The sequence below is a fragment of the Erinaceus europaeus genome, chromosome X (genome assembly GCF_950295315.1).
Source record: "Erinaceus europaeus chromosome X, mEriEur2.1, whole genome shotgun sequence".
NCBI lineage: Eukaryota > Metazoa > Chordata > Mammalia > Eulipotyphla > Erinaceidae > Erinaceus > Erinaceus europaeus.
Genome location: NC_080185.1, coordinates 54901638 through 54919950, shown reverse-complemented (window position 1 = coordinate 54919950; position 18313 = coordinate 54901638). Strand labels below are relative to the sequence as shown.

The 18313-nt window shown below is 40.1% G+C and overlaps 1 protein-coding gene across 2 annotated transcripts in view; it reads right to left on the bottom strand.

Moving 5' to 3' along the window:
* Positions 1-18313, bottom strand: part of LOC103120162 (collagen alpha-6(IV) chain) — a 414904-nt gene that overhangs the window by 229439 nt on the left and 167152 nt on the right. The window lies entirely within an intron of this gene.

Genomic DNA, 18313 nt, shown 5'->3' with positions numbered 1-18313 from the left:
TTATTTCTTCATTGGGGGATTAATGATTTGCAGTTGACAGCAAAACACAATAGTTTGTACATTCATAACATTTCCCAGTTTTCCACATAGCAATTCAGCTCCTACTAGTTCCTCCTCGGTCATCAGGACCTGAACCCTTTCCTCTACCCCGTTGTTTTTTACTTTGGTGCAATACACCAACGCCAGTCCAAGTATTTATGCATTTTTTAAATTCCTTTTCCGATTCTTCTTCCTATGATTTTCACCAAATTATTTTATATATAAAGTCAGTGTGAAGTTCTAAAGCTAGTAGCATGATGTTTTTTTTTTTAAGAATTTATTTATTTATTCATGAGAAAGACAGCTGGAGAGAGAGAAAGAACCAGATATCACTCTGGTGCATGTGCTGCCAGGGAATTGAACTCTGGTCTTCATGGTTGATAATCTAATGCTTTATCCACTGTGTCACCTTCCAGACTACCGCATGATGTTCTTATGGGAAAGTGAAAGATATGAGGGCAGTACATTCTTTTTCTTCTTTCTTACTCAAAGTTCCTTTTGTCTCTGCTTATGTGTCCCCATCTATTTAACTCAGGTCTAAGCCAGTGATTTCCAGATCCTTATGAATACACACCCATTGCCGTTAGACACGTTTTGGAATATGTTTTCCACTACATGTAACATATATATATATAATGACTAGAGTAATTACATACATGTCCTAATTTTTGTTGTTGTTACTAGGACTTCACTAGTCTGGACTGACTTTTCTCAGAAAGGGAGAGATAGCAAGAGAGGGTAAGATAATACAGCATTGAAGCTATATTCAGTGAGATGGCAGCTAAACCTTGGTTATGAGAATGACCAAGCAGGTACTATCTCAAGTAATCTATCTTGTTGATTCACAAGTCCTACCTTTAAAATGTAAGTTTATAGGGAGCCGGATGGTGATGCAGAGGGTTAAGCGTACATGGCTGAAAATGCATGGACTGGCATCAGGATCCTGGTTCAAGCTCCCGGGTTCCCCACATGCAGGGGGTTCGATTCACAGGTCTGCAGGTGTCTTTCTGTCCCCCTCTCTGTCTTCCCCTCATCTCTTGATTTCTCTCTGTCCTATCCAACAACAATGACAGCAATAACAACAACAACAATAACAACAACGACGATATACAACAAGGGTAACAAAAGGGAAACATTTTTTTAAATGTGTGTTTGTATGAATGTTTGTATTTGAGAGAGAGAGAGGGAGAGATCAATTATCCAACTCTGGTTTATGGTAATGCCAGGGAATGAATCTGAGACCTCTGTGGTCTCAGACACAAAAGTCTGGTGCACAACCACTGTGATATATCCCTAGTCTTACATATCCTATTTCGAATAAATGCACACATGAACGTGCGCACGCATGCACACACACACACACACACACACACACACACACACACATACACACTAAGAAACACAACAAATAGAAAATATAAAAGGCGGGGTTCCTGGAAGATGGCGGACTGAGAAGCTGCTAGTGGCTTGAGCTCTGACCACATCTCCTGGAAACGCTGCCTCTGATCACAAGGTTTGAGGTAATCTGGGACAGGTTTTTATTTTATTTTATTTTATTTTACCCTGCTCTATTTTACTATAAATATTATATAAAGGCATATATCTTCCCCCCCCTTTAGGTTGATCAGAATTAACTCTTAGCATATATTTCAGTGCTAGGGTAGTGGTCATCTTATCTATTGTGGGAGGAACTTGTCTCCTTAATCCTACCTCCTCTACAGACTCTCCCCTCCCTCCACCTCCTAGCTAATCAAAAAAATTAAATTAAATTAAAATAAAGTAATAAAAAAAAACCTTTCCTTTCACTGCTCTTTAATTACAGCTCTTTTTCTTATCTTTTCCCTTTTCTCTGTCTTGTCCCTTCTTTCTTTTCTTTCTTTTTTTTTTATCTTGTCATACACTGCTTCCTTCCTTCTTCTTTGCTTTCTGAATTAGTGAATTATTTTGGGGAAGAAATCTGACTCAGAGTGGACTCTCTATGTGTGTATCTCTGCTCTAGTTCCCTTTCCCTTCTTGTTACCTCCAGAATATACAGGAGATAGTAGATTTGCATAACTGTCTATTCTTGCTATCCCTTCTTTCTTTTCTCTTTCTTCTTCACTGGGATTCGATTACCATTTTTTCACGGACTGGAGAAATTGTTTCGCTAACTGGTAACGATTAAACTGCTTCAATACTTGCTTCAGTTGCTACTGTAATTCCTGAGGTTGGTGAGTGCAATTGTCATAAAGGTATTTAGTACAGTGTTGCTTGTACTCAAGACACAACAACTGAGGAACAACAGAGCATATAAAAAAAGAAACACATAAAAAAATGGGTAGATCAAAAACAAATAAAACTGCTACTCCAATGAATGAAGACAAGTGCCCAGAAGAAACTAATCAGCCAGAAGTAACCATAGGTAAGAAAAGTATGCAAGCAATAATAAACTTATTAATCACAGAAATGAAAACAACACTGGAGGAAAGGAATGGCAGTATTAGGGAAACAACAGTTGAGACCCCCAAGGAAAATACTGATTATCTTGAGGCAATTAGAGAACTGAAAGCTGAAATAGCTGTAATGAAGAAAGAAGCTGAGGCAAGGGAAAGCAGACTAACAGAAGCAGAAAACAGAATTAGTCAGACAGAGGATGAGTTAGAGAAAACCAAGAAAGAGGTGAAAGAGCTTAAAAAGAGATTGAGAGACACTGAAAACAACAACAGAGACATATGGGATGAATTCAAAAGAAGTAACATTCGTATAATGGGCCTGCCAGAGGAAGAAAGAGAGGAAGGGGAAGCAAACATTCTAGAGGAAATAATAGAAGAAAATTTCTCAGACCTGAAGAACAGAAAGGACATCAAGATTCAAGAGGCCCAGAGAGTACCAAACAGAATCAACCCAGACCTGAAGACACCAAGACACATCATAGTCATATTGAGAAGAAATAAGGATAAAGAAAGGATCCTAAAGGCTGCAAGAGAGAAACAAAAAGTCACATACAAGGGAAAACCCATAAGATTATCTGCAGACTTCTCCACTCAAACTCTAAAAGCCAGAAGGGAATGGCAAGATATCTATCGATCCCTAAATGAAAAAGGGTTTCAACCAAGGATAATATATCCTGCTAGACTTTCATTCAAACTAGATGGAGGGATCAAAGCCTTCTTAGACAAACAACAGTTAAAGGAGGCAACCATCACCAAGCCAGCCCTGAAAGAGGTTCTAAAAGACCTCTTATAAACAAGAACATCACTATAATACTTGCAATATTTCAGAGCAAACAATAATTTTTTTGAACAATGGCACTACAATACATTAAATCCATAATATCAATAAACGTCAGTGGCTTAAACTCACCCATCAAAAGGCACAGGGTGGGGGGATGAATCAGAAAACATAACCCAATCATATGCTGCTTGCAAGAATCCCATCTGTCACAACAAGATAAACACAGACTTAAAGTGAAAGGACGTAAAACTATCATAAAGGCTAACGGTCCACAAAAAAGGGCAGGAACAGCCATTCTCATCTCAGACACGATAGATTTTAAATTAAATAAAGTAATAAAAGATAGGCAAGGACATTACATAATGACTAGAGGATCAATCAGCCAAGAAGACTTAACAATTATTAACATCTATGCACCCAACGAGGGACCATCTAAATACATTAAGCATCTACTGAAAGAATTTCAAAAATACATCAATAGTAATACAATAATAGTGGGAGACTTCAATACCCCACTCTCACACTTAGACAGATCAACAAAGCAGAGAACCAATAAAGATACAAGAGAACTGAATGAAGAGATTGACAGAGTAGACCTCTTGGACATTTTCAGAGTCCTTCACCCCAAAAAACTGGAATACACCTTCTTTTCAAATCCACATAACACATACTCAAGGATAGACCACATGTTAGGCCACAAAGACAGCATCAATAAATTCAAGAGCATTGAAATAATCCCAAGTATCTTCTCAGACCACAGTGGAGTAAAACTAACATTTAACAACAAACGGAAAATTATTAAAAGACACAGAATTTGGAAACTAAACAACATGCTCCTTAAGAACCACTGGGTCAGAGAGTCACTCAAGCAGGAAATTCAAATGTTCCTGGAAACAAATGAAAATGAAGACACAACCTATCAAAATATTTGGGACACAGCTAAAGAAGTACTGAGAGGGAAACTTATAGCCATACAATCACATATTAAACACTAAGAAGAAGCTCAAATGAATGACCTTACTGCACACCTCAAGGACGTAGAGGAAGAGGAACAAAGGAACCCTAAAGCAACCAGAAGGACAGAAATCACTAAGGTCAGAGAAGAAATAAACAACATCGAAAATAAAAGAACCATACAAAAGATCAATGAAGCCAAATGTTTATTCTTTGAAAGGTTAAACAAAATTGACAAACCCTAGCCAGACTCACCAAACAAAAAAGAGAGAAGACTCAAATTAATAGAATTGTAAACGATGGAGGAGATACCACAACTGACACCACAGAAATCCAGAGAATCATGCAAAACTTCTATTAAAAACTATACGCCACCAAACTAGAGAATCTGGAAGAAATGGAACAATTCCTAGAAGCATACGCCCTTCCAAAACTGAACCAAGAAGAACTACAAAATCTAAATGCACCAATCACAGACAAAGAAATTGAAACCGTTATTAAGAACCTCCCCAACAACAAAAGTCCTGGACCAGATGGCTTCACAAATGAATTCTACAAAACTTTCAGGAAACAGTTAGTACCCATATTTCTTAAGCTTTTGCATAAGATTGAAGAAACAGGAATACCCCCTTCCACCTTCTATGAAGCCAACATCACCCTGATACCAAAAGCTGATAGGGACAGAACAAAAAAGGAAAACTACAGACCAATATTGCTGATGAACATAGATGCCAAAATATTAAACAAGATCTTGGCCAACTGGATACAGCAACATATCAAAAAGATTGTTCATCATGACCAAGTGGGATTCATCCCAGGAATACAAGGCTGCTTCAGCATCCGTAAGTCAATCAATGTCATTCACCACATCAATAAAAGCAAAGTCCAAAACCACATGATTATCTTAATAGATGCAGAGAAAGCCTTTGACAAAATCCAACACCATTCATGCCCAAAACTCTACAAAAAATGGGAATAAATGGGAAATTCCTCAAGATAGTGGAATCCATATACAGCAAACCTACAGCCAATATCATACTCAATGGACAGAAGCTGAAAGCATTCCCCCTCAGATCGGGGACTAGACAGGGCTGTCCACTGTCACCGTTACTCTTCAACATAGTATTGGAAGTTCTTGCCATAGCAATCAGGCAAGAGAAAGAAATCAAAGGAATACAGATTGGAAGGGAAGAAGTCAAGCTCTCACTATTTGCAGATGATATGATAGTATACATAGAAAAACCTAAAGAATCCAGCAGATTGGGTGGTGGGAATTGTGTGGAGTTGTACTTCTCCTACCCTATGGTTTTGTTAATTAATCCTTTCTTAAATAAAAACAAAAAAGAAAATATAAAAGGATAAGATCAAATTGATAAATAAATTGTGATATGTCTTGTGAATTGGAATGGATTAATTATATTATCAGCAAATATTTCAAGGAATAATACACACTTAGGGCATGATCTTTCATATTGAGAATTAAAAATGTATAAACTCATATTTCATTAAGTCTTCTTGAGTATTCTTGCACTACTTTTCAACAACTTCTTGTCAAGTATAATTAGATTGTGGTGGCTTTTACCTTATAAGGAGGATGACAGAAAAAAAACTTCTGGGATGAAGGGAAGTATGAATGTCACCATTTTCATTTGCTTACATTATTTCTATTCTCTTCAATAAATTTCAGTACATGGTTCAATATTTACATTTTACTTTATTTGAGAGAGAGAGAGAAATCGTAGTACCAAAGCCAAAGTTTTCTTCAATGTAGTGGGATACAGGTTTGACTGTGAGTCACACACATGACAAAACAACACACAACCCAACTGGCCCCAATATACACAGGTTGTTGACAGGAATCTTCCTTAGCCACTTGTCAATTTTTGTGAGGTTTAATATAGTCACGTAATAGAAATCCATAGATCCACTTAACTGGGCATAAGACAACTAAACAGTAAGGGGCTCAGGGCCACCTTTTCCATGGCATGGGCTCCCACTCTTCTCTCAGAATACCTTAAAGTACCTACGTAACAAGAAAACTAAAGGTAGACTTATCTGGAGAAAGTGCCAGTGGCAATACGGGCATTTAAAATATGTATATTAGATACTTGAAAGCCATAATAATAGCAGTAATAGCTCCTATGCACTTAGGATTTAGTGTATTATACAGTTTTTTAAAAGATATTATTTATTTATGAGAAAGATAGGAGAAGAGAGAAAGAACCAGACATTACTCTGGCACATGTGCTGCTGGGGATCGAACTCGGGACCTCATGCTTGAGAGTCCAAAGCTTTATCACTGTGCCACCTCCCAGACCACGTATTATACAGGTTTTAGCACTTTATAGAAATAAAATAATTTAATCAAAATCTTGATTTCCCTTTATATTTTGTCCATTTAAATGGAAAAATAAACCACAGTATTTTCTTTTACACCCTAGTAGGTTAACATATATTGCCTCCCTTTCACTCTAATTTTGGAGGGCACTGATCCAGGCTCTGAGATTCAGAAAGGGGTTGATGTTAAAATGTGCACTCCCAAGCTAACCTTATCAAAGGAAGGACTGCAAAAGCTGAATAAGGTCAAGAGACTAGCATACTTTAAAGATGACTCTTTAGTCACTATCAGGCCACCCCATCAGCTGGGGCCCTAGTCACAGAGTACTGAGATTCCCAACAAACATGATGGGCCTAGACCTCAAATAAATCACTCTCTCCATTGTTACTGGTCATCTTTATCAGGAACAACAAAATACACCCCTTTGTGGGCCCCCACAGGACCTTGCCCTCAACTTGGATCAACAATGGTAGAGAATGTTCCATCCTCCAAAGGGAGGCTGGACAACATACTCTATCTTCTACCTGAGGAAGATGGGTCGATATTGGGGCAGCCTGGAATGTTCCTACTCATGACCACAGAATGTGAGCTCAGATCTAGAGGGATGCAGAGGTCACATAGGCTCCTAAGCTGAATATGGGCCCCAGATCAGATCAAATCAGTGGGGTTTACAGTCAACAATATTTATACACCTTTCCCATAATTGGGAGCTACTCTCTTCCCTGATCCAGCTTTCTGGTCCTTTATGCTGCCATGACATCATCTTCCCAGACAATAACTAGGATCCACCTGCATTTTAGATCTCAGGCTCAGGGAAAAAAAACAAACTAGTATAGCCACAGGCCCTTTGGAATATAACTAAAGCACGCCTACTAGCTATGTACAGAATGGAGACCCCCCCAACTCTTCCTCTGCACTACTCCTGCCTTTAGGTTCATTATTAGTCAACAACTTGTTTGGCTTTATATGTTAAATATCTTTTCAGACACCAGGTTCCAGATGTGAGCATGATGCCAACCAGACTTCCCTGAACAGACAACCCTACCAATGCGTCCTGGAGCTCTGATTCCTCAGATCCCCTCACCACTAGGGAAAGAGAGAAGTATGGTGGGAGTATGGATCAACCTGTCAAGGCCCACGTTCAGGAGGGAAGCAATTAAAGAAACCAGACCTACCACCTTCTGCATCCCACAATGACCATACTCTCAGATGGTTAAAGAATAGGAAAGCTAACAAGGGAGGGGATGGGATACGGAGTTATGGTGGTGAGGATTGTGTGGATTTGTACCCCTCTTATCCTATGGTTTTGTCAGTGTTTCCTTTTTATAAATAAATAAATAAATAAATACAATATTTTTTTCTAAAAAAATGTGCATCACAAAAACTCTCCCCCGTTATCCTATTGCTGCATTTCTCACACCCTATGACAGGTGAAACAAATAGAACCAGTGGCACAGGGAGCAGTCCCAGGCAACCGAAAGCAGAGAGGAGAAACTGAGTGAGGAAGCTATGGATGGGGAGTATGAAAGTGAGAGACAGAGTTTGAAATTCTGGGGAAAGAGGAATGTAAGAGACCAGGAAGAAAAGAGAAGAAGAGGGTGACAAAAGGACTGGACAGTAGGCAAAGGCAGATGAAGGTAGACTCAAAGAGGAGATAATGTCACACACTGGTATACAAGATGCTCACCTAGGCCTTAATGTCTAATGTCTCTAACCAGTGAATTAGTAGGGCCAGTGCTCGGAAAACTGAATGTCTTTACAGATTTCTGCACATAGGTCCCCACATATGTATGAAACGTGAGGCCATCACCTCTCATCAGAGATACATATATGTAACTTGTTCGAGCAATGCAAAGCTTGGGCAATGCTAACCCGAGAGTAGGCAGAATGATTACTAGGCAAGGCAGGGAAGCTATTTTGGGGGGATGTGTGGTAAAGAGATATTCCTGTGATTCTCTTCAAATGACACCTGTCACTTGCTCAAGGAGGGAGAGTGCTATTCCACATTCCTGCAAAGAAAGAAGCTTCAGCTGTCAGGAGCTTCCGGCATCCACAGAATAAGGCCACATCAAGTGAGTTCCTTTTAAGGCAGCTGCTAAGATACCACTCCAGTAGGCAGAACATTGTCAAACATCACCCTCTGTATCTCATGGTAACACTGGAAAGTGTGATAAGACACAGTAGGGACAAGGAGCTATTCCAGTAAGCCCATGCATTATCTAACTTCGATGGTCCAAGCTGGTGGTTGTTTCAAGATCACACAGTGATAACCCCTTATTTTACTTATGAGTAAAATGAAACCCTAAGAGGGAAAATCACTAGCCTGATGTCATCCAGGACATAATGCTTAGGATATGTTAAGTAGTACTTTTGACTACACAGCTGTGGCTTTATCTCCTCTGCCAGTTCCTTGACTCTACTGTAACAGAAGCTTCTCTTTCTAGTAGAGCTAACAAACTGCACAAATCCCATAAAGTCTCAAGGTGATCAAAGAAGGGGGTAAGATAACAATGGACATCTGATGAACTACAACTGCATCTTGATTCAGTGCAGAGACACCAATTTCTGACACCATCATCAATTATCCTTGACCATAATAGTTGGACTCTTGATTTTTTTTCTACTTACCTCCCTTATTTCCACCCAGTGGCTCCTATTCTGTTCAAATACTACTCCTCTCCTTTCACTTTTAAAAAATATTTATTTATTATTGGATAGAGACAGAAGTTGAAAGTAATGGGAGAGATAGACAGGGAAAGGGACAGAGAGATCAAGCCCTGCTTCACCACTCCTGAAGATTTCTCGCTGCTGGTGGGTCCTTTCACTTTTTTATAGAGACAAAAGGTGGAGACAGAGAGGGAGAGGGAGAGGGTTTGGGAGAGGGATAGACAAAGTAGATGGAGAGAGTGGTGCAAGGAGAAGCCAAAGCACCAAAGCTTCCTTCAATATTGTGAAGTTGAGGGTTGGACCCAGGCTGTACATGTTGCAAAGCGACACCCTATTTGCCAAGTGAACTGATACTTCACTCTTCTCACAAGAAAACAGAACAAGGGAAACTTAATACCTTGAATTTTACATAAGGAGTCATTAGGCAAGGGGTGGGTGGTGGTGTACCTGGTTGAGTGAACATGTTATAATGGCAAGGATCCAGGTTTAAGTCCCCCAGTCCCCACCTACAAGAGGAAAAAAGCTTTGTGAATGGTGAAGCAGTGCTACAGGTGTCGCTCTGTTTCTCTCCCTCTCTATCTCCCCTTTCCTCACAATTTCTGGCTGTCTCTCTCCAATAAATAAACATAATGAAAAAAATTAAAGAGTTTTTTATGCAAAAGATTTTATAGAAGAAGGGTAAAATTTAATGTCAGAAAGAAACTCTGGGGGCTAGGTGGTATCACACTTGATTGAGTTACAATGCGCAAGGATCCAGGTTCAAGCTCCCAGACCCCACCAGCAGGGGAGAAGTTTTGCAAGTGGTGAAGCAGTGTTGCAGGTGTCTCCCTGTCTCTCTCCCTCTCTATCACTTCCTTCCCTCTCAGTTTCTGGCTGTCTGTATCCAACAAATAAATAAAGATAAAAATTTAAAAAATATATTAATGTAGCACAGTGGGTTAAGTGCACGTGTGGCAAAGCACAAGGACCAGCGGAAGGATCCCGGTTCGAGCTCCCCACTTGCAGGGGAGTCACTTCACAGGTAGTGAAGCAGGTCTGCAGGTGTCTATCTTTCTCTCCCCCCTCTGTCTTCCCCTCCTCTCTCCATTTCTCTCTGTCCTATCCAACAACAATGACAACAATAACAACGATAATAATGACCACAACAATGGTAAAACAACCAGGGTAACAAAAGGGAAAAATGGCCTCCAGGAGCAGTGAATTCATGGTGCAGGCACCGAGCCCTGGCAATAACCCTGGAGGCAAAATATATATATATAAGAAAATGTGATTATCTTTGACTCAAAGTAGAGAAAAACCATTTGTGAAGGCCCCTTGGGGTTGGTTGGCACAGAAAAAGATTCTATCATAAAAAGGAAGAGGCCAAGTCTAAAAAGTCAGAGAAGTTAGATCCAGCAGAAACCAAAAGGAAAGTATGGGAATGTGAAAAGGTGCTGAGCAATTTGTAATAGCCAAAACATGAAAGCAATCCAGCTGTCTAACAACAGATGAGTAGCTGAGTAAGTTGTGGTGTATATATGCAATGGAATACTACTCAGCTATTAAAAAATGGTGATTTCACCTTCACCTCATCTTGGATTGAGCTTGAAGGAATCATGTTGAGATAAGCCAGAAAAAGAAGGAAGAATATTGGATGATCCCACTTATAGACATAACTTGGAAAATAAGAATTGAAGGGAAAATACAAAGCAGAACCTGGACTGGAGTTGGTGTACTGCACCAAAGTATAAGATTCTGCGGTGGGGTGTTCAGGTCCTGAACATGATGGCAGAGGAGGACGTTGGGTGGGGTAGAGGTAGATTGTTATATGGAAAACTGAGAAATGTTATCAACTGTTGTATTTTACTGTAGACTATAAACTATTAATCCCCCATAATACATTTTTAAAAAATGTGCTAGGAACCTTCCACATAACAGGATCTAAGAAAGACATGGAAATAATTGCCCTTACTCTTTGCCTTCTTTTGGCAGAAAGGAATCCTCTCTAGAGAGGAGACTTGCTTCTATTTCAAATGTTAGTAACCTAACAGCAAATCCAGGATGTGGAGAGTAAGATTAGAATGAGACTTACCCAGATTTTTTAGTCATTCCTTCATGAAGCAGTGTTCAGCACCTACTGTACCCTGTAATGACTGTAAGAAGACCCAGTCCCCTCTGGTTTCCTTTAAGAAGATTCAATGGACTACTGTGATTTAACCTACAAATGGTAAGAGATCATCTTATCATCTTAACCCTGCTGACTGTATTAAACTTCATAAAGAAGTATAGTGGCAAACCCTAACAAAAGGACTTTTCAAAGTTAACCCAATTACCAAATAATGTGATGATAACATTAACTATCCATTGTCATTTTGAACCCTAAGACAGCAGGAACCTCACATCTCCACTAAAGAGCCTATATTTCCCCAAGTCCTTGAACCTTAGGGTGGGGCCCACTTTCCCGCATGCCTCTCACAATCCATATCAAATAATATTGCATCTGCCAATCGCTACCTAATCAACGCAATAGTTGCCACCTCAACATGCTTCAGCTCAGACTGTGTCCAGAGACTTCAGGTGTGGAATAACAACCCTTCAGCTTCATTACTCGGGTGAGACCTTTCCTTTCATAGTATTCTCTAATTCCATCCCAGGTGGATCACTTTTTTAAAGTTATTTATTTATTAATGAGAAGCAGGAGGAGAGAGAAGGAGCCAGCCATTAGTCTGGTACATGTGCTGCCGGGGATTGAACTCAGGACCTCATGCTTGAGAGTCCAATGCTTTATCCACTGTGCCACCACCCGGACCACAGGTGGATCACTTTTTAACAAAGTCCCAAAACCTAGATATAGACCAGGTTCTGTGAGAGAGAGCATATGTTCACATGTATCCATAAACTAGTGCAAAATATATACCTGAAAGCAGAAGTACACTAGAGTTTGCAGTGAGTACCCCCCCCCAACACTTCCTCTCCACTCTTCCAGCCTTTGGGTCCATGATTGCTCAACAATTTGTTTGGCTTTGTATGTTAACTCTCTTTTCAGCCATCAGGTTCCAGATGCCAGACCCCACCAATGTGTCCTGAAGCTCCGATTCCCCAGAGACCCACCCTACTAGGGAAAGAGAGAGGCAGACTGGGAGTATGGACCGACCAGTCAATGTCCATGTTCAGCAGGGAAGCAATTACAGAAGCCAGACCTTCCACTTTCTGCAACCCACAACAACCCTGGGTCCATGCTCCCAGAGGGATAGAGAATGGGAAAGCTATTAGGGGAGGGGATGGGATATGGAGATTGGGTGGTGGGAAATGTGTGGAGTTGTACCCCTCCTACCCTATGGTTTTGTTAATTTATCCTTTCTTAAATCAAAATAAATTTTAAAAAAAGAAGTATAGTGTGTATGTGTGTGTGTGTGTGTGTGTGTGTGTGTGTGTGTGTGTGTGTGTGTTTCTTGGAGATAGGCCCTGAGGATTCTGCCACTCCGGGGCCAACTTTTTCATTCAGAGAAATAGGGAGACACTTCAGTTTCAGAATTTCCCTTGGTATCATGACACCTCCCTTGTAGTTTCATGGCTTGAATCCAGGTTTTGTTCATGGCATGGTGGGCATCCTACCAATTTAGCTCTCTCTAGTCCTTGTATTAAGTTTTAAAGGTTGAGTCAATAGCAATATGCCAACAGACATTGGGTAGAGCTGCAGGATGGACAGTACATATAGAGGGGCCAGGTGGTGGTGCACCTGGTTAAGTGCACACACTACAGTGGGCAAGGACCTAGGGTCATCCCCACCTGAAGAAGAGAAGCTTCATGAGTGGTGAAGTAGAGCTGCATGTGTCTCTCTCCCTCTCTATCTCCTCCTTCCCTTTCAATTTCTGTCTCTATGCAATAATAAATAAATAAAATTTAAAAAGATAATATATGTAAAGGCCATACCTGGTATGAAGCCTGCGACATTACAAATAACTTAGCTAAGGGGCAGGCCATGGGGTACTGCAGGATTGCTAGAAGTAAGATTTTATTTGGGCCTCGGTGGGTACACATGTTAGTTACAGTGCACAAGGGCCTGGGTTCAAGACCTCTGTCATGGGAGTCAGGCAGTAACGCAGCAGGTTAAGCACACGTGGCGAAAAGTGCAAGGACTGGATTAAGGACTGGCGTAAGGTTCAAGCCCCCGGCTCCATGCCTTGAGGGGAGTTGCTTCACTGGTAGTGAAGCAGGTTAAAAAAAAAAAAAGACCTCTGTCATTACCTGCAGGGGGAAAGCTTAAGGAGCAGTGAAGAAGTTGTGTAGCGTGTTTTCTCCACCCCCTTCTTCCTTTCCTTTTAGTGTCTCAATAAAAAAAATAGATAGTAAAAAAAAAAATTGGTTCCGAAGTAGTGGTAAAATGAAAAAAATGTTGGGCTCTCAAATGAGAGGTCCTGAATTTGATTCCTGGCACTGCATGTGCCACAGTGATGCTCTTGTCTTCTTTCTCATTAATAAATAAACAAAGAACAAACAAATAAATATTGAATAAAATTTTGTATTGGAAGAGCAATGGGTACTTATTTTAATATTTGTTACCACATGGGAGGTAACTGAAATCCTTGGGATATTTGAAACTACCCTGAGAAAGATGTACAGGAAAAAGAGAAATAGGATGAGGACAAAACCCTGGGGAGTCCCAATCTAAGGGAAAGAGCAAGGAGAGAACAATGTGAACCAGTGAGTTTCAGGGCAGAAAGATATCTTGAGCTACAGAGAATTCAAGGAAGTTAAATGAAGAGTGTTTATTGGGTTTGGCAACAAACTGGTTACAACAAACTGGTTACTGATGACCAGTGTAAGCAGTGAAGCCAGTGCTACAGGCCAGGGAGCTAACAGGCAAAGAAGGCAAGAGGCTTGATTGCAGACCTGGCCACCCAAGAAGGTCATGAGCAATATGAGATTTCACTTGGGGCACGGGCACAGTTAAGGATAAGGCCATCAGAGAGAGAGAGTGTGTGTGTGTGTGTGTGTGTGTGTGTGTGTGTGTGTGTGTGTTAGAGCTTGGTAATGCAAAGGTGTGGGTTGGTACATAGGGCAGATAGAATTATGTATACGGGAACTATTTCAGGGGCAAATGGAAGCAATCCTGGTCATCACGGCAGGAGCCAGCTGACACAGGGAACACCAGATGTTTGCAGTAGGAGAGTAAATAGACAATCTGGTGACTAATGCATCTGGGTTTGGGAATTCATAAGAAACACACCGTGATGGAAAGCAGCAAGATGCAGCAGGAGATAAGGAAGAAATGGGGGCTGTGTCACATGAAATGCAAGCAGATCTCATAAACTCTAGCTAGGATGTAACTTTTTTTGGGGGTGATGGTGGCAAGTAGCCCTTACTTAGTGGGGAAGCCAAACATTCCCTGTGGTTTGGGATTCTCTGTGCCAATGTTCCTTTAAATGTCATGGATAATTAGGAGCTCACCATGTTATATATAATTAAAATGGGAAGTACTCTGAAATAGTGTTATGGAACACCAGATTCAGAGCAAAACAAACGGCCTCCTGTTCCCAACATAGATAAACATACTCCAGTGGAGTAGAATGCAGAGATCAAATCTAATGTGTGAGGGGAGAAGGAATGGAAATGTTAGCCTAAAGTATGTCATTCCATCCAGTGGCAGAAAAAAAATACCATGGAACAGGACTCACAAGAACAGTTTATCTAGATAATAACACCTACACTCAAAAAAAAAAAAAAAAAGAAATAAACATAAAAGAAAAGAAAAAGAAAGCTGAAAAGTTAACATTAAATCCAAATTTTTACATGTCCAAGGGAAACAAAACCCTTACTTAACATTGCCAGGCATATTTCTTATAAAAGTTGATAATTTCCTAAATTATTTTAAATATGGTTCAGCCAAACACAGGTTAATGACCTTGGACAAGTCATTTAGTTTCTTTATTTGTTACACACAGATAATAGAGGCCCTAGAAGATAACAGTTTGGAAAGAACAAGGCTGTGCACCAATGCTAAGCCAAGAGCTTTTACTAAGCGGGGCACACTTTGAGAAAAATCAAGTTGAGATAGCTTAAGCCAAAAAGGGTTGTGGGGCAGTCATGCTGGAGTGTTAGGTAATATATGAATGCCCTAGTCAACTTGAGAGGTTTTTAGCAAAGGAAAAGTATACACTGCCTAGCAATCTCTGAACTTGATGCTCTCATGAAGAGCAGCAGACTATCTGAGGGGTGACCCAATGCCTCCCCTCCCGCATCACAGAACTTGAGAGCTTGAAATCCAAATGGGGCTCTCCACTCAGCTAAGGAAAACAGCCTCAAATCTTTCTGACATCTGCACAAAAGGGGTACTGAGGGGCTTTCCACAGGGTCAACATTGCTGGGGCCAGTTTAAACAAAAGTGCTTGGCCCAGGGAACTCAGGAGGGGAGGCAGACTAACTGAAAAGAGACCTGGCTGCATGGGGGTGGGGGTGGGAGGATTTGGAAGCTTCTGTGCTCACAGGGTTGGCTCTCTTAGTACTGGCCTTCTCATCTACTTGGGAATTAGGACATCCTTGTTTCTGACTCATGAAATCAAGCTTGGTCTGGTTCAATAACCTTGACAAACATTCCCCAGAAATGTTAGGCTTCAGGAACATGTTTAATTGTGTGGATTCTGAGTCATTTCACTATTGAAGAGGGGGGGGAATCTGCGCAGTGATATTCCATTTTTTCCTCTATTTTGTGCTCCCCAGCCACTCATACTTTCAAAGGAGAAGCCAGACAGGGCTCCAGATGTTTGGAACCCAAATGAGGGCTCCTCACAGAGGAAGTCCACTGCCTTCCACCTTCAAAGATAAAAAGTTCAGCCAGGAGTTAGACAATGAGGTCATTGTAGGCATGTTTGCCTGGAGTAGAATTGACCTCCATACAGATATGCAGTAAGAGTTTTACTTTTAAAGGCTTCCTAACCCAATAAACAGTGTGCAGCTACTTCTCAGTTTCCTGTCTGTTGGGTCTAACCAATGGTTTTCTATCTACTCCCTTCTCACGGCCTCCTCCTTAAACTCATTAGGAAATGCCCCTTTGTGTCAGATTTCAACTCTCATCTTTTTTCAGTTGGGTTATTTTTTCACTTGATATTTTTGCAGAGGTAAAGACCAATCAATAAGAATGAACTCTTACAGAAAGTGAGTAGAGGATATGCCCCTAAAAAAATTCCCAGAAGAAACAGAACACCCAGTGAATGTATGAAAAGAATGCTAAGCTCAATATAGCTTTGGAACTGGGATGGTTTTCACCCATATTAGGGAATATATCAAGTGTTGGCAAGGGTTTAAAAGCAAGATTACTTTTATACAATGCTGATGGGAGTCTAAATTGGAATAGATACTTTTAAGCAGTATCTGAACATTAATTTTTGAAAAATGAATATATCCTTGTTTCTGGTAATCTTGACTCTTAGTATCTATGCTAGAGATGAATAGAAAGAGGCTTGTTCAAGGATCTCCAAAACAATAATGTCATTTAAAATTTTTTATATTTATTTATTCCCTTTTGTTGTTCTTGTTGTTTTATTATTGTAGTTCTTACTGATGACATCATTGTTGGATAGGACAGAGAGAAATGGAGAGAAGAGGGGAAGACAGAGAGGGGGAGATAAAGATAGATAACTGCAGACCTGCTTCACCGTCTGTGAAGCGACTCCTCTGCAGGTGGGGAGCCGGGGGCTCGAACCGGGGTCTTTCCGCTGGTCCTTGCACTTTGTGACAGGTGCGCTTAACCCGCTGTGTTACTGCCCGACTCCCAATAATCTCATTTTTAATATAAAAAGTCTAGAAGCAATCTGAGAAGTAATTAAAATGGAGATAGCTGGGTTAAACTCTGGGGTAGAGAAAAATAATAAGACATGAGTGACCAAAAGCACAACATAATGCACTTGTTTAAAAAAGAAAAACAGAAAATAAAACTACTTCACATGAATTTTTACATATCTCTGATTCTGTATAGGAACAGTACAGAAAGACAACAGTAGGAATGAAAAATGTTAATTTTTTTTTTCTACTTTGTCCTCACTATCTGCATATTTTTAAAGAATATATTCTTCAGAGGGCTAGGAGGTGGCAAACCTGGTTAAGTGCACATGCTACCAAGTGAAAGAACTCAGGTTTAAGCTCCCTATTCCCACCTGTGGGGGGGAAGATTAACAAGTGATGTAGTGCTGCAGGTGTCTGTTTATCTCTTTCTCCCTCTCTATCCCTTCTCAATTTCTCTCTGCCCTATAAAATAAAAAATGATAAAATTTTAAAAATCAAAACAAGAAAGTCTAAATATAATTTTTAAAGAAAGTATTCTATTTACTGTAGTTATTTTTATAACATGTTTCCTGGTTGTTGATCAGAGGCCAGGGTATAGGCTTGGTGGCTGCCATGAACATGCCTTACCTAGGAGACAGTGAAAGATAAATAGACAAGGAATCAAAGGACTCAAGTAATAGCTCAGATCTGTCATAGATATGCTATATGTCCCCAGGAAGTCACTTTCCTTCTCAGAATATGTTTTCTCTGTACAACCACAGGACAAGATGAAATGGTCACTATGATCCCTTCCCTTTCTGACATTTTGTGATTCTCTAAGTTGATACCTTTAATGTAGAATAGGCCTGGCTCCTTTTGATGAGAAAATGGCTTTTTATTTCTCTTCCTTCGAATTCTGGCATAGTTTGACATTTCACTTTAATGCAAATGGAAGATAATAAAAGAAAAGGTGGAGCGGTCACTCTGTTCCCCACTTGGCTATGTTTTTTTAAGGGTTTAGTTAACCTATTTATGCAGTGTCTTTTGAAAGTTAAGATCTCAGGGTAGTTTGAGTGTGGTGAGAATGCAGATATGATGTAGGAAGCCAGAAGATTTGAATTCTGCAATATGGTCAGAAATCCTGGAAACATTGAATCCCTTAAATATTTTTCTTAAATATTTATATATTTCTACTAAAGATGCAGGTTTACTCAGTGAAAAACAGTTAAAAATTATCTGGGGTAACCCATCACATAAACATATACATATATATGGACTAAAATGAAAATGGTGTATGAATATACTATATTAGCTACCAGTTGTACAACACTTGAATTTTGCATTGTTAATAAGAGATAATGC